The 10260-nt window shown below is 39.4% G+C and overlaps 1 pseudogene; it reads right to left on the bottom strand.

The window, feature by feature from the left end:
• Positions 1 to 435: 435 nt before the first annotated feature.
• On the bottom strand, positions 436 to 1070 carry LOC103254024 (annotated as a pseudogene).
• Between the last annotated feature and the right edge of the window lie 9190 nt (positions 1071 to 10260).

The following is a 10260-nucleotide window of genomic DNA, read 5'->3' as shown; positions in this document are numbered from 1 at the left end:
AGTCTAGTTGAATGGCATTAGGATCCCTTTACCCATAGTCTCATCTTTGCTTTTCTACCCAGAGCAAGTCCAATGGTTATTATCGAGAAAGGAGAAACGACTGACGATGAGAAAACAAATGTCCTACATGTACATATGATTCCTTTCAGAAACCATATGCCCTGATATTTACCATAATCACATGTATTAAATGGATAAGAGTCAGAAACTATGTTATTTCTTTCATGCCCCAATACACACAACACATTAATAATGATAGGAGAGAACTTGGGATTCTAGGAAACTACAATCATCCTGAATAAGCTAATATCGTCCGGAAGTGGAACTGACAAATTTCCATGTCCACTTTTTTTTTTTTTTAAGTGTTGATCCTCTTTTATTATCTGACTGTAAAACTAGACCATCCACCAGCTCAGGAGGGGCTCCTGGGTGGGCTTAATCCTCCTCCTCCTCATCTCCAGCTCCGGCCCCACCCTGGCCCTTCTTGGAGTTCTTCTTCTCGTGGCCCGGGCGGCCACCCACCCCCGTATGGAGTGTGGAGGGAGAAGTTAATGTGCTTCTGGGAATCCAGGCGGACAGTGAAGGAAGGGATGTTCACAACCTGCCTGAGGACCCTGATATGGTGCTGGCGGACCAGCACACGAGCACGATGGATGGACTTGGCTAAGCCCAGCTTGAAGACCGGGGTCTGCAGGTGCCTCTCCAAGAAACCCTCGATCTTCAGGTGCAGGATGTAATCCAGCTTCATCTTGCCCTCATCCAGCACCCCAATGCAGACGAGTCGCCGCAGCTGGGCACTGCTTCAAACAGACGCCACGGGTCCTTCTCGCTCAGCGTCAGCAGCTCTCGGGCAGCCTTGCGGATCTTGGCCAGAGTAAACTTGACTCTCCAGACCTCTCGTTTGTTCCGGAGCTCATCCTCGCCGATCAGCTTCGGCTCTTGGTCAAGGCAGGATTTCTCAAAGGGTCTCCGCGGGGTCACATGGGTTTTGCCACAAACCCGGGTCCCGGCCACCGGCATGTTGGTGCTGTTTGCCGGTCTGCGCCTAAGCACAGGCCCCGGTAACTGAGAAAGAGTCCATGTCCACTTTTACGTTAGGCGTGCTTTGGGAAAATCTGCTCTCCTTCCCCGCTGTCTTTTTCAACCTTACTTTGCCATTTTGATTTCTGAAAGTGGCAGGAATGGCTACAATATTTTGCAGACCCAACCTTGGACTCGAATGAGCTTGCTAAGCAGGAAATCATAGCAAGTAGTGGAACCTTCAGAAGTGCCCACGCTCGTTTGTTTACACTGGAAGTGTATGAATGATGTTGATCTACTTACACTTTTGGTAGATGGCAAAATTGATAGAACACTAATGCTCTGCAACTGAGACTTTGTTTAGCTTCTCAACTACAGTGAAGTAGAAACTTTTCCAATAGTAACAGAGAACTACATGAGAGTCTCTCTCTCTCTTTTTTTTTTTTTTTTTTGAGTTGGAATCTTACTCTGTCGCCCAGAGTGGCACAGTCATGATCACCGCAGCCTTGACCTGCTAGGCTCAGGGGATCCTTCAGCTTCATCCTTTCAAGTAGCTGGAACTACAGGTGTGCGCCACCACACCTGGTTAATTTTTTGATTTATTGTAGAGACGAGGTCTCGCCAAGTTGCCCAAGCTGGTGATCCTGAACCCCTGGGCTCAGGCAATCCTCTCGCCTCTGCCTTCCAAAATGCTGAGACTACAGGCATGAGCCACTGAGCCTGGAGAGAGTCTTTCTTTAAAAAATATTGGTGGATGACTACCAGGAGTTATAGTGGTCATTTGGTTCAGGCTAATTGCTTTTAAGTTATGTGTGATTCTAATATAAGTGGTTTAACATCTTCCAAAATTTGCAGCAGATTGAAAGCAGTGTATTAGGAAGTCAATGGGATTAGAAATAAATTTTTGTCAAAAAAAACTCCACTGAGAACAGCAAATAAATAAAGAACAAAAACTGCTATGAAAATACACACACGCAAATCACAGCAGAGCCCTACACAACTCAAAATCTCCTTAACTATACCACATTATAGCATGATAATTGATATTTATGAAGATGACCTTAAATTCTTTTTTATTTTTGTCCCCTAAATACCTTCAAAGTAAAGAATATCATGAATCCTTAAAAACTCTATTTGAGGTAGAAAAAGCTGTGATACATTTTTAAAAGACGTGCAAGTGGCCAGGTATGGTGGCTTATACCTATTATCCTGACACTTTGGGAGGCCAAGGTGGGGGGTTTTCTTGAGCCCAGGAGTTTGAGACCAGCTTGAGCAACATAGCAAGACCATGTCTCTACAAAAAAATTAAAATATTAGCCAGGCACGGTGACATGCACCTACAGTCCCAGCTAGTTGGGAGGCTGAGCTGGGAAGATTGCCTGAGCCCAGGAGGTCAAGGCTGTGGTGAGCCATGATCATGTCACTGCACTCCAAGCTTGGCAACAGTGTGAGACCCTAATTTTAAAAAAAATGCACAAGAAAAATAATTATTTAAAAAGAGTGTGTATAAAAGGGCAAACTTTGGGAGTTTTCAAAATATATAATATCTTAGCAGCCTTAATTATTATTATGATTCTGAATAATAATAATAATAATAATAGCCAACACTGATTGAGGATTTGTCACATGCTAAATGCTTTAACTGAATAATCTGATTTAGTTCTCATACAAACCCCCATGTAGGTACTATTATTTCTTCCATATTATAGATAAGAAAACTAGCATAGGTCAAGTATTTGTCCAAGGTCACAGATTTTTCTTTCTCTTTGGTTCTACTTGTCCATTATGGCGGGACTGGAGCTCTGCTCTTTGTAGTTTTTCCTCAGAGATGCAAAATGATGGCACCTCTGCTGTCTGAGATGAAGCTGGTTACCATGCAGTGGGGAAGAGAAAGATGGAGACTTGTGCTCTGAGTGCTCTGATGTACCTGGAAGTCATGTGGCCACAACTGACTTCAAGAAGGAAGAGAAGTACAAATCTGCCACATCCCCATAGAAGGAAACCAGAATATTAGTGAACAGCCCAAATGATGACCACATTCATACAAACTAGAAAGTGGGGGCACAGGCTCCAAACTGAGGCATCTGAAAAACAGCTCAGAGTAAGGACTACCGTGGTCTAGTGGGGGAGACAGGAGTGGGCTGATTTTTTAGACCATTCCAAAACGCTCTCTACTTGCAAAAATGTTCTTTAACAGGTATTGTTAAAATGCTAAAAATGTTGAGGAAATTATAAAATTTCAAGGCAATTTTGTCCTTTGTATAAGTCACAGAGTTAGCAGATACATTTATTACCAACGGGAGCAGTGCAGTACAATAATTTTTTTCTTCTTTCTGAAGAGCAAATGTCCTTATTGCATTGTCAAGGGATAACATAAATGGACCCCTTTTAAGGAAATAATTTTGTGGGTAACCTCTTTCAGGTCCCCTCCTGCTGCCAGGAGTTTTACTCTCTTCTAATAAATTCCTCCTTAAAAAAAAAAAAAAAAGAAAGAAAAATAATTTTGCTTTAGTATTAATAAAGTGTTCTAGAACCTTCCTTGCTCAACAGTATCATCACTGACATCCCTGCCACCAAGTCTATGTTTACTTAATCTAATCTTCTGCATGACTTTAATGTAGAGAAGTATTCCCTTACAGAATTGTTACAGAAGTAAAGAAGGATTAGCAAGGGGATTAAGAACACAGATATCTACACAGATGCAACACAGTCAGTGCTGGTAGTTAAATTACCTGGAGCAAATTTAAGCATCTAGGCTTTTAAATTGCTGTCAAGATATACCAAAACAAGATATACATGGTTTTACTTTATATAGAGAATAAATGTTCCCTATATCAACTTTAATATGAATGTTTATAATCTTAGGAGAATAAGACATATTCCACATTCAGTGACTCACCTCACATAGTCTTGATTCACCTGATCATATTCAAAAATTTAAATTCTCAGCCGGGCTTGGTGGCTCAGCCTGTAATCCCACGCCTTGGAGGCTGAGGTGAGTGGATTGCCTGAGCCCGTGGGTTCGAGACCCGCCTGGGCAACTTGGTGAGACCTCATCTCTACAATAAAATAAAAAATTAGCTGGGTGTGGTAGTGCGCGCCTGTAGTTCCAGCTACTTGGAAGGCTGAGGCGGAAGGATCGCCAGAGCCCAGCAGGTCAAGGCTGTGGTGGCCGGAAGCAGCCACTGCCCTCCAGTCTGGGTGACAGAGCAAGAATCCAACTCAAAAAAAAAAAAAATTAAATTCTCTTTAAATTCCAATTATAACTTATGTAAATACTAAAAGGAGGTCTACTGTTTTTATATCTTGTTTCCTTAGTCTTTACAGTAGCAAAAAAATAGGAATCTTTTTCTGGTGCCCCAAACAACAAATATTTATTGACTTGATAATAATGTCAAGTGTTATAAAAATACCAATTGTTATTTTATTTTTAATATCAGCCATATCTCTGAGATCTCTGAAAGGCACATGACCACAGTGTCTGAAAGTTAAATGGGAATTTATGACAACTGAAAATAGGCTGCTAAGTTATAAGAAGGTCTGAGAAGGATCTCGTATCCTCTTAGCAGAGGATTTACTTTGAGCCTAATTGATGTGAGATTTAAAAATATTAAAGAAAGACCTTACTTAAGAAATGAAATGCAGAGAAGGAAAAAAGCAGAAATGTTGTCTTGGGAGATCTGTCATTTAATCAACCCCTAGGATCTGCTCTTTAATAATATTTCGATTGGCTGGGTTCGGTGGCTCAGCCTATAATCCCAGCACTTTGGGAGGCCGAGGCAAGAGGATTGCCTGAGACCACAGGTTTGAGATCCACCGGGCAACTTGGTGAGACCTTGTCTCTACAATAAATCAAAAAGTAGCCAGGCATGATAGTGTGCACCTGTAGTCCCAGTTACTTGGAAGGCTAAGGCAGAAGGATCGCCAGAGTCCAGCAGGTCAAGGCAGCGGTGGCCGGGAGCATGCCACTGCACTCCAGTCTGGGTGACAGAGTGAGACTCCAACTCAAAAATAAATAAATAAATAAAATAAAAATATCTAAAAGTATGTCACATTTCTGCTCATTCCAACTGTACTCCTTAAGGAATTGAAAATTTTTTAAATTTTACTTGTCAATATTTGTCAGAGGTGCAGCACTGGAAGGACTGCAGTGCAGATTAAAACAGTAAACCAAATCACCATCCAACACTCTGAGAGACTATCACCTCTTTCTCCCATTAAGTTTTTACATTACCCAGGACAATCTCTAACCATTGATGAGACAGGGAACAACAATGATTAAAGTTCTGAACTTTTAAAAGCCTGTAAGTTAAGAATTAAAATGGGTAAAAGAAAAGTTAAGAAAGATAAAATAATGAGAAAGTGCAAAGTCAAGAAGGTAAATGACACATGGCTGTGTGCAGGTGTGACAGAAATCATTTTGACAACAGAGCTCTATGTCCTGTGTGTATGACATGTATAGGAAAAAGGAGATAAGGAGAACCTGGTATCCACCTTCAAAATGCTTATCAAGTTGGAGGGTACAGAATAGATAAAATGAAAGTATAAGGAAGGGTACAATAAGTATAAATGTGTGATTCAGAGACATGCACACAGAGCTCTGGACTTGGGCTCAAGTTCCTAACCTGATTCATACAAAAAACGAGTTAGTGCATCCTGGTTAATGCTATAGCTTTGAACTTAGACAAATGTATCTGTCAGTGTTCAGCCAGAGACACCGAACCAGCAAGAGATCTATATTAAAAGAGTCATCACTAAGAATTAGCTTACATGATTGTGGGGCTGACAAAGCAAGCATGAAATCCTTAGGACAGGTCATCACACGAAGGGCAGTCTGAATCCCTGGGAGCCGATGCTGCAGTTCATAGGCAGAATTTCTTCTTTGAAGATGCCTCAGCTCTTTTCTGCCTTTTGACTGAGTCAGGTGGTCCAGATTATCTAGGGCCATCTCCCTTACTTAATGCCAACTGATTATGGACTTTAATTACATCTACAAAATACCCTTATAGTAACACCTAGACTAGTGTTTAACTGAATGCTACAGTGGAGATTATAGTCTAGCCAAATTGACACATCAAACTGACCATCATGACAAGCCTGGATTGAAGTTCCCTGCGCTACCCCCTCCTAGCTGTATGGCCTTCTGAAAGATTCCACATTTCTATAAATCCTTTGTAAAATGGAGATAGTAAAAGTAACTACCTCATAGGGCTATTGTGAAGATTAAATAATATACTCCATGGAAAGTGGGCTTAGCAATGTGCTCGACATATCGTAAAGGCTCAGTAAACATCATTCATAATTTGCATCATAATCCTCACTACCTGGGTAAGGTTGAACAAATCAGTTCTTCTCTCCGAGCTTCAATTTCCTTATCTGTAAAATCAGCATGTTAATACCTAACTCACAGGAGTGATATGAGTATTAAATGAATATTTATTGTAGGTGATTTTTTAAATTGTGTCAAAGGGGAGTTAGCCACTTAGGGAATGATAGATACTTAAACACATTTTATAAAACACACTTTCTTTCTGAAAATTCAATGAGCAATTGTAATCACAGAAGTTATTTTATTTTTGTTTTTTGAATTGGTGTCTCACTCCATCACTCAGGCTGGAGTGCAGTGGCACAATCACAGCTTATTGCAGTCTTGACCTCCTGGACTCAGATGATCCTTCCATCTCTGCCTCCTGAGTAGCTGGGACTATAGGCACATGCTACCATCCTCAGCTTTTTTTTTTTTTGTAAACTTGTCATGATGGTCAATTTGATATGTCAATCTGGCTAGACTATAGTCTCCACTGTAGCATTCAGTTAAATGCTAGTCTAGGTGGTTTTTTATTTTTTTGTAGAGTAATTTTATTTTTTATTATTATTTTTTATGTTGCCCAGGTTGGTCTGGAACCTGGGCTCAAACAATGCTCTCACCTTGGTCTCCCAAAGTGATGGGATTACAGGAGTGAGCCACCATGCTGCCTACAATCACAGAATTTTAAAAGTGACTAATTTGATTTAACATCAGTTCATAATGGTTTCTTATATATACTGCCTTTAGTTTTATAAGTGGAAATTCTCTAATGTATTATAGGTACAGTCAAATAGCATATATACATATACATACACATACACACACACATATATATAAGACTGAATTTGTGGATTTTTTATAATAGCTATCATCAGTACAGGACATGTTAGAAAAATATTATAGGATATCATACTAATATTAATTTTATCATATTTTTTATTTAAAAAGAATTTTAGAGCAGTTATGGCCTAGCTGTCTTAACCTGGGAGTAAGTCCACATGAGCTAGAATCCAAGGTCCACTGCTTTCTACTGAGTGAATTAAAACAAGTGACTTAGCTTCCTACCTAATAAATGTCCCCATCTTTAAGATGAGGGTAGTGACAGTACCTACTCTACAGGATGTTGTAAGGATCTAAAAAGCTGATACCTGGCCAGGCACTGTGGCTCACGCCTATAATCTCAGCACTTTGGGAGACCAAGGTGGGTGGATTGCTTGAGCCCAGGAGTTCAAGACCAGCCTGGGTAACATAGCAAAATCTTGTCTCTACAAAAAAAAATCAAAAAATTAGCCAGCTATGGAGGCAAGTCTCAGCCACTCAGGAGGTAGAAGAGGGAGGACTGCTGAGCCTAGGAGTTCAAGACCAGCCTGGACAACATAGTGAGACCTCACCTCTAAAAAAAATAAATAAAAAAAATTAGCTAGGCATGGTGGCACACACCTGTAGTCCCAGCTACCCAGGAGGGTGAGGAGGAAGGACGGCCTGAGCCCAGGAATTTGAGGCTGCTGTGAGCCACGATCATCATGATCATGCCCCTGCACTACAGCATGGGTGAAAAAGTGAGACCCCAACTTCAAAAAAAAAAAAAAAAAAAAAAAGCTAATACCTGTAAAAATGCTGAGAACTCCCAGTATATCAGTGTCAGAAAGAAAAGAAAAGATCATTTCATGTCCTCCTGGGAAGTCACTGGATGGCTTACTGTGTGAAATATTCAACTCTTCCTCTAGGCTAATGGAAATGTTAGATATTTACAGTATCTCTTCCAAATTAAAATTTCTTTGTTTCCCTGTGAAGGACAATGTAACAGTGACTATTCAAATTCTATCTACATATATCTTTTTCCCCCTGAGAATTTATCTTACAGATATACCCCCACGTATCCACATATAGTCCTATGCCACATAACGACAACCCATATAGACAACATTGTTCCATAAGATTATAACGGAGCTGAAAAATTCCTATTGCCCAGTGACACTGCAGCCGTTGTAATGTTGTAGCCCAACATGATACTCATGAGTTTGCAGTGATGCTGGTGTAAACAAACTTACTGTGCTACCAGTTGTATAAGTCAAGCACATACAGTTATATACAGTACATAAGAAATGATAATGAAAATGACTTGTTTATGTATTGACTATACTATATTTTAAAACATTATTTTAGAGTGTACTCCTACTTAAAAAAAAAAGTCAATGATAAAACAGCCTCAGACAGTCTTTTGGGGGTATTCCAGAAGAAGGCATTTCTATCATAGGAGATGACAACTCCACTCATGTTATTGCCTCTGAAAACTGTCCAGTGGGATAATGTGGAGGTAAAAGACAGTGATATTGATGGATCCTGATCTTGTGTAGGCCAAGGTCAGTGTGTGTGTTTGTGTCTTAATTGTAAAAAAGTTTTAAAAACCCAAAACGTTAATAGAAAAAAGTTTATAGAGTAAGAATATAAAGAAAATAGTCTTGTACAGCTGTAAAATGTGTTGGTTTTCTTTTTTTATAACAGCTGCGTAGTACTCCATTATTTACCAAAGTGAAAGAAAATAAAGTTCTTTATTTGTGGTCACTGGGTTTGTTTTCTATCCTTCACTATAATACAATTGTATACAAACATGCATTGCTTAATATAACGTGATACATCTGTCATTAGGCAATTTTGTTGTGTACAAACAACAAAATTTTGTTGTGTTTTAAGCTGTTATTACAAAAGCCAAAAAGTTTTTTAAAATTTAGTTTATAAAGTTAAATAATGTTACAGTGAGCTCAGATTAATTTATTACTAAAGATATTTTAAATAGATTTATGTAGCCTAATTGTACAGCGTATATAAAGTCTACAATAGTAGATAGTCACATCCTAGGCCTTCACAGTCACTCACCATTCACTCACTGACTCACACAGAGCAACTTCCAGTTCTGCAAGCTCATTCATGGTAAGTGCCTTATAGCATGGTTTATGTTTTCTACTGTATTTTTACTGTGACTTTTCTATGTTTAGAAGTGCAAATACTTACTGCTGTGTTAAAATTGCCTACAGTACTCATTACAGTCACATCCTATATAGGTTTGTAGCCTAGGAGCAACACACTGTACCTCATAGCCCAGCTGTGTAGTAGGTTGTACCATCTAGGTTTGTGTGAGTACACTCTAGGATGTTTGCACACAATGAAATTGCCTAATGACAAAACATGTCCCCATATGTTAAGCAATGCATGGCTGTATATAACTGCAATACAATGAAAGACAGAAAACAAACCCAGTGACCATAAGAGACTTTATTTTCTTTCATTATGGTCAATAATGGAGTACTATGCAGCTGTAAAAAAAAAGAAAGAAAACTTTCTATATATTAATCTGTAAATACATTCTAGATATAGTAAGTGAAAAAAGCAAGGAATAAAAAAAATGTGCAAAAGGATGGAATGAGAGCTATATATTCATTACATATTCTCTATATATTACTATATGTATATATATGTCTGTATTTACATGAACTCTAGAATAATATAAAAAAAATACAATAAGTAAGCAACTTGTGGCAGGACACTGGATAGGAAATGGTGGATAGGGAATAGGGCTTGGTGTAAAAAAGTGTACCTTTTTATTTTTATTTTTTATTTTATTATTATTATTTTTTTAGTTGGAGTCTCACTCTGTCGCCCATACTGGAGTGCAGTGGCCACTCCTGGCCACTGCAGCCTCGACCTGCTGGGCTCCGGCGATCCTTCTGCCTCAGCTTTCCAAGTAGCTAGAACTACAGGTGCGCACTACCACGCCCGGCTAATTTTTTATTATTGTAGAGATGAGGTCTCGCCAAGTTGCCCAGGCAGGCCTCGAACCCGCGGGCTCAGGCAATGCACTCACCTCAGCTTCCCAAGGGGCATGTTTTTATTTTTTAATCAACTGAACATTATTCCTATTTTAAAAATATATT

This window comes from Carlito syrichta, unplaced genomic scaffold (assembly GCF_000164805.1).
Source record: "Carlito syrichta isolate Samal-C Ts95f unplaced genomic scaffold, Tarsius_syrichta-2.0.1 Scaffold262834, whole genome shotgun sequence".
NCBI lineage: Eukaryota > Metazoa > Chordata > Mammalia > Primates > Tarsiidae > Carlito > Carlito syrichta.
The sequence above is the reverse complement of the archived record's forward strand: the minus strand, read 5'-3'. Positions and strand labels throughout refer to the sequence as shown.